The sequence below is a fragment of the Halichoerus grypus genome, chromosome 10 (assembly GCF_964656455.1).
Source record: "Halichoerus grypus chromosome 10, mHalGry1.hap1.1, whole genome shotgun sequence".
Taxonomy (NCBI): domain Eukaryota; kingdom Metazoa; phylum Chordata; class Mammalia; order Carnivora; family Phocidae; genus Halichoerus; species Halichoerus grypus.
Genome location: NC_135721.1, coordinates 40,303,121 through 40,316,872, shown reverse-complemented (window position 1 = coordinate 40,316,872; position 13,752 = coordinate 40,303,121).

Here is a 13,752-nt window from a genome sequence, read left to right as displayed (position 1 = left end):
ACTGTCTATGTGTGAATTTATTTCTGGGCTTTCTATTCTGTTCCATTGATCTATTTGTCTGTTTTTTATGCCAGTCTTATACTGTTCTGGTTCCAATGGCTTTTTAATACTTACTTTTTTTCTGAACTTTGGACTTAGGTTAATTCTAGGTAATTCCTCAACCATACTTTACCTGAATATTTGTAGGAGCAAAGAGCTGGAGGTATAAACATTGTTACCACTATATATTCCTATTTATTACCAATTGCAAAGTTTATCAGCATCCCTCTTCATTCTTCAATCCTAGGATTATTAGAGTTCCCAAACTGCTTCCAACTGGGTTAACACCTGAGTAACCTGTTGGGTGAGATTAATCTTGGCAGAAAGACATGACTTGCTTCTACTATTAACCCAAGGGGCCCTCATTAAATCAAACATCAATTTCAAGTAAGTTTATTGCTCCCCTCGCTCACTTGCTTCCTGATAGCTCAAAATTATTCTTATGCATCTTTTACTAATAATTAATGAGAATATTAGATGTGCACAACATGACTCCAGCACTTTTTCTTACTTAATACCTTTTTCTCAAACTATGTGAGGAAAGATAGAATAAATAACATGATGGTGGAGAGTGGACTCCATTAGACTGGTGTTTGGAAGCATGGGTGAAAAAGTCCTCTAAGTCCTTCTTTTAGACTTGCAATCCATTAATACGTCATCCTGTGGTCCAACTTTATAAAATAGCATTGCAAATTTTCAGTGGAATTATTAACTTGCCATTTTTGTTCACAGTCTCTGGAATCAGGAGGAACCTGAACATGGATTTGACATATATAATGAGATCCTGGATTATAGGTGAGAAAAAAACAAAGGCTAAGTAAGTTGAAATTGACTTTAATTCCTTAACTTTGCATATTTTGCTATACTAAATATATCTTCTATTATTTGATCCTTACATGTATGTGCAATTCAAACATTTTTATTTTACTTCAGCATGTGCCAGACACTATCACTAGGTTCTAGAACTGTGAAAATACTGACAGCCAATTTACTCCTAATTTCTTTACCTCCAGACACTATTAGACATTTTAAATTTATTACTTTAAAAGTAGTATTATTATCCATATTTTATATACAAGGAGACTGAAGATAAGAAGAATTAAATGTTTTTCTTAAACCCACATAGTGAGATGCTGTCAGAAATATGATTCAAACCCCAAGTAACTGCTAATACACTAATGCTAGTATGTAAATATATATCATAGATTAAAATAAAAATTATAGTGTAGAAAACAGTCATAAAATTGGTAACTTTTTAAAACTTTTTTTCCAAGTGAGACGTAAAATAAATGCAATTACCTTTGCTTTTTACTCTGATTTAATAATGTAAAACAGTCTTTTGGTGGTAAGCCACTTAGTATCTTCATCCTGATACTTGCTTCAAGGCCTACTAGGGATGACGGTGGTGTCACTCCACAGAAATGCCCTTTGGGAACTCTTGTAGAAACACAGATATTTTCCATAAGAGTCTCAGACCTTTATAAGGAAAATCAAATGCAAAAGAAGAGCAATATATTCAACAATACATGTATGTACGTAGTTCACATGAGATTCAATTAAATCCATCAGAATTGGGTAAAAGAAATAATATTTATCAAAAGCTTACCAAAGGAAACAGTATCTGAGAATTGAAAGATAACTCAGAATTGGAGGACTTAAAGTAAGAGTGATATATTATTCAAACATTTGATCTACTTAAGCCTGTTAAGTGCTCAAGGCAGGGCTCAAATATGCCAAGTCCCGTGTATTGATTACTCTCTTAATGTGTACTCTAAGAGACCCTTCTAGTTCTATGGAGAATAAACACAAGAATAAGAGAAGATAGATGTAGATACTACCAGGGGTTGAGCCAAAGCACAAATACATAGAATGACTGAGGTGCTAGACTCCCTATGTGTAGCATATTGAACATGAGCAGGGTTGGTTACAAGCTGAACAAAGCTTTGCAGAGAGTTGGACTTGACTACTACTTCCATCACTTACCACAGTGTTAACTTGGACAATTAACTACACTTCAGTTTAATGATTTTTATTAGCTGCAAAACTGTTTTAATACTATCTATTTTTCAATATTTAGAGAGTAAAATTATTACTGGTAAACTATTTACCCTATGGTAGGCTCTTCTGATTCAGTGATCTTGGCTTACTTTCTTGAACTCTCTTCCTGTTCCATAATCTTTTCCCAGTCCCAGAAGACCATTTCCTTAAGACTCCACTGAAGATTCCCACCCAAAGAAGCATCTTCTGGTTAGGTCTCTTGCCCCTAGCTTCTGTTACTACTCTATCCTCTCATCTTCCTTAAAACACAACCCTGCCCAGTTTTTCAATCCCATAAAGCCTTATACATGTATTTAATTGCATTATAAAGGTATTCTTGTTTATCTGTTTACTATTTTTTATTTGAATTCAAATAATTAACATATAGTGTATTATTAGTTTCATAGGTAGGGTTCAGTGATTCATCAGTCTTATATAACACCCAGTGCTCATTACATCATGTGCCCTTCTTAATGTACATCACCCAGTTACCCCATCCCTCTACCCCCACCCTCCAGCAACCCTCAGTTTGTTTCCTATGATTAAGAGTCTCTTAACAGTTTGTCTCCCTCTCTGATTTCATCTTGTTTTATTTTTCCCCTCCTTCCCCTATGATCCTCTGTTTTGTTTCTTAAATTTTACATATGAGTGAAATCATATGATAATTGTCTTTACCTGATTGACTTATTTTGCTTAGCATTATGCCCTCTGGTTCCATCCACGTCATTGCAAATGGCAAGATTTCAATTTTTTCTTGTTGAGTAGTATTCCATTATATGTATATATATATATATATACCACATCTTCTTTATCCATTCATCTGTCGATGGACATCTTTCCATAGTTTGGCTGTTGTGGACATTGGTGATATAAACATTAGGGTGCACATGCCCCTTCAGACCGCTACATTTGTATCTTTGGGGTAAATACGCAGTTGTGCAATTGCTGGGTCATAGTGTAGCTCTATTTTCAACTTTTGGAGGAACCTCCATACTGTTTTCCAGAGTGGCTGCACCAGCTTGCATTCCCACCAACACTTTTAGGGGGTTCCCCTTTCTCTGCATCCTCACCAACATCTGTCATTAACTAACTTGTTAATTTTAGCCATTCTTACTAGTGTGAGGTGGTATCTCACTGTGGTTTTGATTTGTATTTCCCTGATAACAAGTGGTGTGGAGCATTTCTTCATGTGTCTGTTGGCCATTTTTATGTTTTCTTTGGAAAAAATGTCTGTTCATGTCTTCTTCCCATTTCTTTTTTTTTTTTTTTAAGATTTTATTTATTTATTTGACAGAGACACAGCCAGAGAGAGAACACACGCAGGGGGAGTGGGAGAGGGAGAAGCAGGCTTCCCACGGAGCAGGGAGCCCGATGCGGGGCTCGATCCCAGGGCCCTGGGATCATGACCTGAGCCAAAGGCAGACGCTTAACGACTGAGCCACCCAGGCGCCCCCTTCCCATTTCTTGACTGGATTATTTGTTCTTTGGGTGTTGAGTTGGATAAGTTCTTTATAGATTTTGGATACTAGCCCTTTATCTGTTAAGACATTTGCAAATATCTTCTCCCATTCTGTCTTGCTAGACACATCTCCAAAGGCAAGGGAAACAAAGGCAAAAAAGAACTATTGGGACTTCATCAAGATAAAAAGCTTTTGCACAGCAAACGAACAGTTGACAAAAACCAAAACCTAAATCTTAATCTAAATAGTGAAAGGAAGGAAGGAAGGGAAGGAGGGAGGGAGGGAGGGAGGGAAGAATAGAGGAAGGAAGAAAATTAATGTACTTTATAGGGAAATAGAGATCCATTATCTAGTATTGTGAAGCACAGTAAATGGGATCAGTGGTATTCACTGTTATATAAACTTTTGATGTTTTCTGGATGAAACAGATCAGGAAGAGAGGAGAAATGTTGGTGAGAGGAACAATCTGAGAAACTGTGGAAACAAAATGAATAAAATTTACCATAGACCCCCTGGCTCTTGCCTTGCTTTTATTCACATTGCCAGAGGCAAACTGAGTTCCATCTTTCTCATTGTAACGTCATTGTTTGCTTACCATCTCGTGACTAGGTTGTGAGCTGTGTCTTTTCTTTGAGCATCCTCAGATGCCTAGCACGCTGTTGAATACAGATGTTTTAACAATGTTTAAATTCAGTTTTCATAAATGAATGAATAAATAGACAGGATGTGAGGTTGGTGATAATGTAAGGGCCACCAATGTGACTGAGTTCAGATATGTGAAAAACCTCTCTTTTGAGGCTCTCCTAACTCATGGTAGAATGTCCCTTTGTTTAACCTGAATAATCTGATAAATGACACATCTTCTTACGTTGTTTTATACATTGTATAGCTAGTTCCTTGTTTTATCATTTTCCGTATTTGAAAGGTTTATATGTCCGCCCTACAAACATCAGAAAGAAAATTAGAAGTTCAGAGTTAATGCTGTGACTCCAGCATTTTGAATATCCTCCCTACATGGGACTTTTAGGTGCCAAAAGACTGCATGGTGCCATTTTTCAAGACACCTAGGAACTAACATATATCATACAGACCTGGGAGAAATTGATTTATGTACTCTCTGGATTTTGTTTAAAATTTAAACTTGACCTACAGGAGGAAATTTGAATGTGAATTATACTGCAAAAGACATAAGATATAGGAAAGTTCTACAAAGTTATCTGAAGACTTTTTTTCATCTTGAGTAGATTGTCTCCCATATGATACTGATTTTTGTTATGGATGTTTTATTTGTATCTCTTATAAAGAAGTATCTCTTCCATCTGAAAATAGCTTAGATGCCAGAATTGGGCTTACTGAACATTCAAGCTCTTCTCTTTTCCAGTGAATCAGCGGAATAAAAACTGCATATCTAGTCATGCTTTGTACACCCAGCCTTGGCCAGAAGAAACTGTAAACCTTTTTCTAATCCCCAAAAATATGTATATTTCTATAAGATTAATGATTCCATGTGAATATCAGAAAATAATATCTGTAAAAATCATATCAACAATTATGCAAGAATCTTGGTTTTTCTCTTCTCTGATCAGTGGCCCCAGCCTAGCATGCATCCTTCACTCTAGCAAGCAAGTTCATACACTCAGCAGACATAGAAGTGGATTTCTGTTCTTGTAGTTCCAAAGTAATTTTTTTCTTCGTTTGGAGACAGAGTGCATGCAAGCAAGGGGAAGGGCAGAGTGTGGGAATCTCAAGCAGACTCCCTGCTGAGCCGGGAGCCCCACAGGACAGGGGGCTTCCATCCCATGACCCCAAGATCAAGAACTGAGCCGAAACCAAGACCCAGACTGAGCCACCTAGGCACCACCTAAAGTGATTATTAATGATACCCCTTTCACTCAGAGAAATGACCCAGTTTTGATGATATATTTTATGATCACCTATGAAACTAATCTTATAATTTATAGGTTAATTTTCTCAGTTGTCCACTTTCAGGTGCAACATGGCCATCAGAAGCCCATAATTGTATTTTATTTACTGTGTCTTCCATTTGTTTCTCATCTGTCAGTACATCCAATGTGGCAGCTGAAAACAGTCCCAGAATTTTCTCCCATCTCTGCTAATGTCATCAAACCCTTACCTAAGTTCTCTTTGCAGCCTAGAAGGAAGTGGAAAATTGGACTTGCACAATTGGCTACCAAAGAGCCCATCTCTGGATTCTGTTCCTGTTTGTGCTCTGGCTGCCAAATGTTGGATTCCAAGGAGGCAGTGCTGCATTTTTCTTTTAAAGAGAGATGCAAGGCCTGCATCGTTATCCTGCTGCAGTTGAAACACAGGGCATTTATGTTCTATTGTGTCTTTTTCATTAATTTTAACAGATGACCTGTTTATTTTAAAGATAGGGAAACTATGGTTGGATATGTTCATTTGGGGCAGTTAAAAAGTTAACTTGATCGGGCGCCTGGGTGGCTCAGTTGGTTAAGCGACTGCCTTCGGCTCAGGTCATGATCCTGGAGTCCCTGGATCGAGTCCCGCATCGGGCTCCCTGCTCGGCAGGGAGCCTGCTTCTCCCTCTGACCCTCCCCCTTCTCATGTGCTCTCTCTCTCATTCTCTCTGTCTCAAATAAATAAATAAAAAATCTTTAAAAAAAAAAAAAAAAAAAAGTTAACTTGATCTACATGATCTGAATAGGGGCCAAATTATCTGGAAATTGTAGCTGTGAGAGGAGCCTCCTTTGAGTTAATTTGAATCCATAGAATAGATTTGATAATCTGTGTTTAAAAATATAATTCTCACTCCTTCACGTATGTAAATTAGATGAAACTGAAGTAAGAGAAGTGACATGAAGTAGCAATCCTCCAGTGTCCAGCTTTAATGAACAATTTATAATTAGGTTGCACTTGTTTTGCATCTTTTCGTATTTTCATCCTGTTAGTGCCTCTTTTGAAAAATGAGTTTTATAAAGCCATTGCCTGATATTCCTATTAAATTTAGCCCTAAACTTCAAGCAAGCCTTTTCCCAGATTTAATATTCTCTGTTTTGTTGAATTAGGTTCTAAATCTTGATTTCCTATGGATATTCTGGATTATTTGTATATATGGTTAAAGTCCATCCTTTTGAACTAAGCAGGGCAAGTCATTTTCATCTGTCTTCAGTCTCCCCTCATTCCTTTGACCATTGAGAAAATTATGTACTTTTCTCAGCGATATTAAGACACTTATTCATTCATGTAGTAATACTTTTAAACTCCTAAAATATGCTTGGAGTTGCTTTCTATGTGTAGACTCAGCAGTGAACAAAATAAGCAGGATCCTGCTCACTTAAAACTTACTTTCTTGCATGATGAGGGTGTAATGGGAGAGGGGAGACAGATAATAAATCAATGAGTAAATAATTGCTGATAGTAAATGAGATTAGGAAGAATATAAAAAGAGGTTAGTAGGATAAGAAATAATTACATAACTCAACAACAACATACAGAAACCACTCCAGGGATTAATAAGATGCATTTAAATGTATGTATTATATGTGTTACATACAATATGTATAAAATATAATATATATTGGCCCATGTCTTGTATATATATTGCAACTTCAATAAAAAAAAAAAAAACTTTCATCTCCAACATTGGAAAACTGCCAGACATAGCCACAAAATTGCCCTTAGGAGAAATGCTCATTAAATGATAAAATGTCCTGAAAGTAGAAAATCTGGGTTTAAATCTATACTTCAAATCTTATTTGCTATATGGCATGGGATGGTTATGTACCATTTGATATCTGAGTTTTCTTACCAATAAAATGAATGAACTCGGGGGGCTTCTGTAAAGGACAAATAAAGTAATGCAAAGGAAAAACACACATAACAATAATTGTACAAAGAAGACAGTATATTTATAGTCCCAAATATCAGTGTAGTAACTCTACAGCTACTTAATAGAACTGGAACTCTCCTTCAATTCATAAAAACACTGCTGCTAGCTCAGACCAGTGGTACTGCAGTAATAAAGTCATGCTTATCATGCTTGGAGATGAGTAAAGGGCCCCGTAATGTGTTAATTTAACAGATATTTATTAGACATTTACTATATGCCCAATACAGCACATGTTTCCATCAAAAATGAAAGTAGAGAACCTATTCTGAACTCTGGCAAATCTTCAAAGAAGGCCAACCAGGCAGGTGTCAACTATATTAACTCATAGGTTGAGCAGATTTATTCTATCTGGGCTAGGGGTCTACTATTCTTTCTCACTTGACTTAGCTTTGGTTTTTATTTCCATTTCTAAAGCCCAGTCTCAGAACATAAGCCCAGCCTTACGTTCATCAAGCTTCAACTCCATGCCAGGAACACTTGTTTTCCTAAGTGTTATTTGTTTATCTTCACAATGTCCCTCTGGGGTGATTATTATCAGCCAGTTGGTCCCTAGAATCAAACTGCCTATGCCTCAATTGTGTGTTCATAACTAGGAATAATGACAACACCTACTTACCTCATAGAATCAGTGTGAAGATTAAATTAATATTCAGGTAAAGTAATTAGCTTACTGTCTTGCATGTAAGCACCCAAAATTATAGTTATGAGGATGGATATGATTGTCCCCATTTTACAAATTGGGGCCAACCTAAAAAAAAAAGAAAAGAAAAAACAATTTGCACTACTTATTAAAGAATATCAACTTGAACCTGAATTGAGTTCCTCTGATTTCCTGCTCTATCCAGTCATAACACCTTGTGATGTCACCATATAATCCCTGAGATTCCTGGCTTTCAAAACTGGCACTGAAGAGGGAAGAAATCCTGATTTGCTCCTCATATTTCCTAGATTTCTGCCCACAACCTGGCTCAGCACTCCATCATTTCTGTCAGTAACAATTTCTTGCTAATTTCTTCTCAAAGGGTTCAAAGGAAGACACATGTTTCTGAACCCAACAGCAGATGATACAGGGCTCATTAATGCTTTAAATAAATGAATCCATCATTTTGTTAATTTAATATAATTATAATTTTGATTATAGTTAAACATTTAAATTTATTTGTGTTGAAAGAATACACTTGGGTCTAAGGATCTCAGACATTTTTATAGTCACTTCAAGACCTTCTATGGTCAAATAGTTCAAATCGTTTAAAAGAGAGAGGGAAAGAGGAGAATTTTAGAACTAGAATACTTGATCTAAAAACATTCTAGAATTGTGAAATACTGCCAAATTTAGAACATAACCAAACTTTCATGACATTGTCATAGATTATATTTAACTATATATATTAACTATAATATGGCTCTAAAATGCTCTGTCAACCTCACAGGCTTATTGTGCACATTTAATGAGTCATAAACATGAACATGAGTCCAAGAGTCTAAAGCTAAACAAATATAAGAGATTGCTACTATTACTATTTTTGTCCACTGACCGTAGATTAAAGCCTTGATTCTGTCACCTAGTGTAAATTATTTTTTTAAAAAAGTCTCAATCTAGAATTTACTTCTATGTCCTAAAATAACTGTCTTTATCACTATCATCATCATCATCATCATCATCATTGAAGTCAAAATTGGTGGTATTGTTTGGTTAGTTCTTTCAGGAGCCTGGAACAGACAAATGCAAATTCTCTTTCAGAGAATGCTTACACAAAGGGACAGGAGAATTTTTACAAAATGAAACCTCACATTAAAACAAACAACAGAACACCTAAAGAAACAAACCCTTATGAGTTTGTCAGTAAAATAACAACCTGCAAAATCATACTCACAAAATTTGTGGGTTTAATTTTTTGGATAAATTTCAAAATAAATATATTTCTTATTATATTTGTATTCTTAAATACCTTAAAGAAATAAAGTACTATTTTAAGAATTTACTGAAAAATAAAATACATTACCAAGAATGAATGGTACACTTTTTAAAGAACCAAATCAAACTTCTAGAAATTATACACACACTTTATAACTGATAGTTATATAAATATAAGATTAACCACAACTAAAGATAATTAGTGAAGTAAAGAAAAGACCTAGATAAGTCAATCCAAAAGGCAACACGGTGTAACCAATAGAAAGTGTGAAGGAAAGACTAAGAGACTAAAATTATGTGAAAAGATCTACATTAATATACATTTTAACATAGTTCAAGAAGACAAGAATAATAATATATTTAAGAGGTAATGACCAAGAGGTTTCTAGAATTTATAAAAGATAACAATCCTCAGATTCAGGAACTGCAACAAATTCTAAGCAGGATAATTTAATAGAAATACATACCTATATCATTATAGTAAAATACTACCCAAAAAAAGAGCATGTTAAAAACAGCCAAAAAGAAAAAAATAGATTGTATACCCAAAAAATGAAAATTAGGTTGTGGAAAGGGAGAGGATAGAAATTTAAACAACACAGGCAGGGAAGTGTTCATTGAGGAGAAAATAAGTAATAACCAAAAGTAGGTGAGAGGGTAAATCCTGAGGATATTTAAAGAAAGAATATTTCAAATAAAAGAAACAAGTATAAATGTCTTTAGGCATGAGTAAAGACAGCATGAGCAGAGACAGACTGACTGAAACAGTGACCCCAGACTAGAACCATTTATTGGTATCATCTGGGAGGTCATTAGAAATACAGAAACTAAGTCCTTACTCAGACCTACTGAATCAGTTCTACATTTTGAAAAAACCCCTAGGTGATTACTAGGTAAATAAAATTTTCAGAAGAGCTGAGCTAGATAGGAATAGGGGATGAGAAAAGAGAAGTAGCATGGGACAAGGTTACATAAAACCTTGTTAGATTTTCATCCTGAGTTATAGGATAGCCATTGCATAACAGTGAGCTGAACAGTGAGTGATCTCCAGCTACTGTTGGCTCAGATGCTTCCTTTGTGTCAATCATTAAAAGAAGACATTATTTTCTCCAGACGGTTTACTATCTATGATAGCACTGTCAGAATAGGTGCACAATTCCACAAGCGGTATGAGAATGATGTTCTCTACAACTGCACACTGCACAATCACAAATAGCAGGCTCACAACTTACATTTTTTAAGGATCACCCAGCATTCTATGGGGAAAAAAATGGAAGCACAAATACCATAAGATTTGAGGGCTTTGTCCAGATGGTGGTGGTTGGTTTGAGAAGATAAAAAGTTGTAGAATTCTGGATGTAATTTGAAGGTAGCCCTGACAGGATTTACTGATAGATGTAAGAAAGTTAGTTACACGTTTTGTAAACAATTTTTGTAATTTTTATAAACAATTTTTCTGAATCCTCAAATTCCTGTGGTTCAGGTAGGGTGCATTACAATATCCTTTTTAATAGACAATGCATGTACAGTAGAAATTGATAGTTTTTATTGTAGAAACTCAAAAGAGTAGAATCCACTTGTTAGAATCATTCCAGTTATTTCTCTTCTATATTCAAAGAATCCAGGTTACTTTGTCTCCTCTCTCCTCTGAATCCCAGGAGTTTTTATTTACTTTTTCTGTAGTTGTACAGCACACACTTAAGGATTGGGAGTCATACCCTGCCCTGTTGAGGGCAGGGTATCTACATAAAGTATTTGGAATTCTTCTGCATGGAAGAATTGTCTGCTCCTCTCCATGTATTAATTTACTAAAAATTAATGGGCTCGGAAATTTAGTTTAATTTTGGATTATATTTCAAGAAACTTGATTTATTTTGATCAAGTTGTTCCATCTTTGGCCACTGGGAGCTCTTTAGTTGGTTCCAGTGTCCCTTTGACAAACTGTCTTCAATTTTTTTGAGCTTTCTTTTATTTCTGGCACAACAAGATATTCCAGCTTCATCTTGGGTATTTTCTGCCCTAGTCCTGGAGTCAACCATCTTTATAAGCATCCCTGTTTATTGTTTGTATGTTTTGTTGTTGTTGTTGTTGTTGTTGTTTTCCTATTGGAGAATGGTATTAGAAACCAAGATACAGAGGTGCCTCAGGGGCTCAATTGGTTAAGCGTCTGACTTGTGATTTCAGGTCAGATCTCATGGGTTGTGGGATAGAGCTTTGCTTTGGGCTCCATGATCAGTGGAAAGTCTGTATCTCTCCCTCTCCTTCTGCTCCTCCCCCACTCACTTCCTCTCTCTAAAATAAATAAATCTCAAAAAAACAAAAAAAGAAACCAAGATACAGATGAGTATGCTCATTGTTAATGGGGTATCATTTTTAAGCGCCTCAGCTGACCGAAACGCATGTATGTATACTACCCAGGTATACACAAACATCTATACATATGTCTATATATAACTGTCTGTATCCATATTAAACTAACCATGAGTTCATACTGACATCTCCAACTCTAATCCATTACTACCTGGATTATTTCAGGCCCTCCCCTTGCTTATCTATAAATTCCCATTACAGGAGTGAGAAATACAGCTCCATTTACTTAATTGTTCAGTCTTAGTATACATGTATAAAATATTAGAATTGTGAACCCGTGCCCCTGTGGAAAACAACTTTATCAACTAGAGTACAGTGTTTATGTACAGTTCCTTTTACTTTTTACTATTACAGATTATACTCATTTTCAAAAGTTGCTTAAGTCAACACCTTCCCTCCCTCTTTTAAATTCATGTTTTACTGCTTTACTTAATTTGCATTTTACTTCTTCCTTCCTCATTAACATTTGCAAACATAATAAATTGGATGTAGTGATGTATGTCTCTCTGTGTGTGAGATCCATTGTTAATTTTCCCATCCTGAAGCTAATCTAAATGATCTAAACACAATTAATGATCTAAAATAGAATTTTCTACATCTTGTAAATTTGATTTATTTTCAGGTTTTGTAAAGTTTTTATTTAAATTCCAGTTAGCATACAGTGTAATATTAGTTTAAGGCATACAATATAGTGATTCAACACTTCTGTATAACACCCAGTGCTCATCAACAAGTGCGCTTCTTAATCCCCACCACCTATTTCAGGTTTTTTTAACAGCAAAATTATTAACCATTTTGTTTTTCCTCAGAACTCTGTGCTGAAACACAGAGTTGGTGTGTTCTTCTCTAAGATAGGCTTACAGTAGTTGGAGCTAACTCTCTCCCAGAGGAGAGATTTGATTTCACTGTTGTTCTCCTGATCACACAATGTATAATTTCTCCACATCTTCCTTTCAGCATTATTGGGCATACACTTTAGATAGAAAATCTGTCTAGGAAGGAAGGCTGCATATCAATGTTGTTGTCTTCTCTGCCTTGCTATTAAATATTAGCATGGTTTAAGACACCACATAGATTCTTCATATTTTTGACCCAATATTATGCAAATTGCAACCTAGAAATAACCTAAATGTGATAAAAATGGTAGAGAGAAACCTTCAGCCTTGTGATTACCAAGCATATGGCTACATATCATTTAGTTAGGGTGGTGGGAAAGTTTAAAGATAAAACAAGGCTTGCTCTGTGGTTTTGACAATGAAGACAGCTCACTTCCTGTGTTGAGTTATTTAATATAAAGATCCTGGGCTTCAGATTCTAACAGACCAGGTACGTGGTCTGCATGGAAAATAGTTAGCTCACAAGGAAGTTGTAAAGATCAAATTTCATGTATAATAACAAGTGAAACTGCCTAGGACAGTGACTGTTACATGCTAAACAGTTAGTGAAGGTTAGCTATGTCTCTCTTCCTCCCACTTTAGTTTCTTTCTCCCTTTCTTTAACCCAACAAATATTTTTGGTTTCAGGCTATGTTCCCTCATCCATTGGTTCCTTTGCTCACTCATTTATTCCATTCTTATTCCCCTTTCTCCTTTCTTTCTACCTTATTCTCTTCTTCCTTCCCTTTATCTTCCTCTCTTTCTCCCTTTCTTCCCCATTTCTCACAGCATCTGATTTTATTTTAAAGGTATTTCAAAATTATAAAAATGCTATAATATTTTAAATCAATGCATGGCATTTTTTAAACTTAGGGATCTTCAGACACAGGTCATAGTTATTCTGCATCAACATGGGGCTGGGAATAGAGGTGAGATCTGATATTGGGTCAGAAATGCATTAAAGATCTCAAAAGGTGCAGGAAACTCACCCCTGTGGATCTGAGCTGGATTTATGGGAAAGCCTTCTCTAATAGAGGAGATCCATATGCAGACAGTGAACTTTTTCAAAGCCAAACTTCCAAAAACAGGATCTAGCTGGTTGCTATTACTAGGAGATTCAGCCTCTCCATGGATCTTCAGGTATTCACACCCAAATGAGTTGGCTACAGCCACAGAGACATCAGG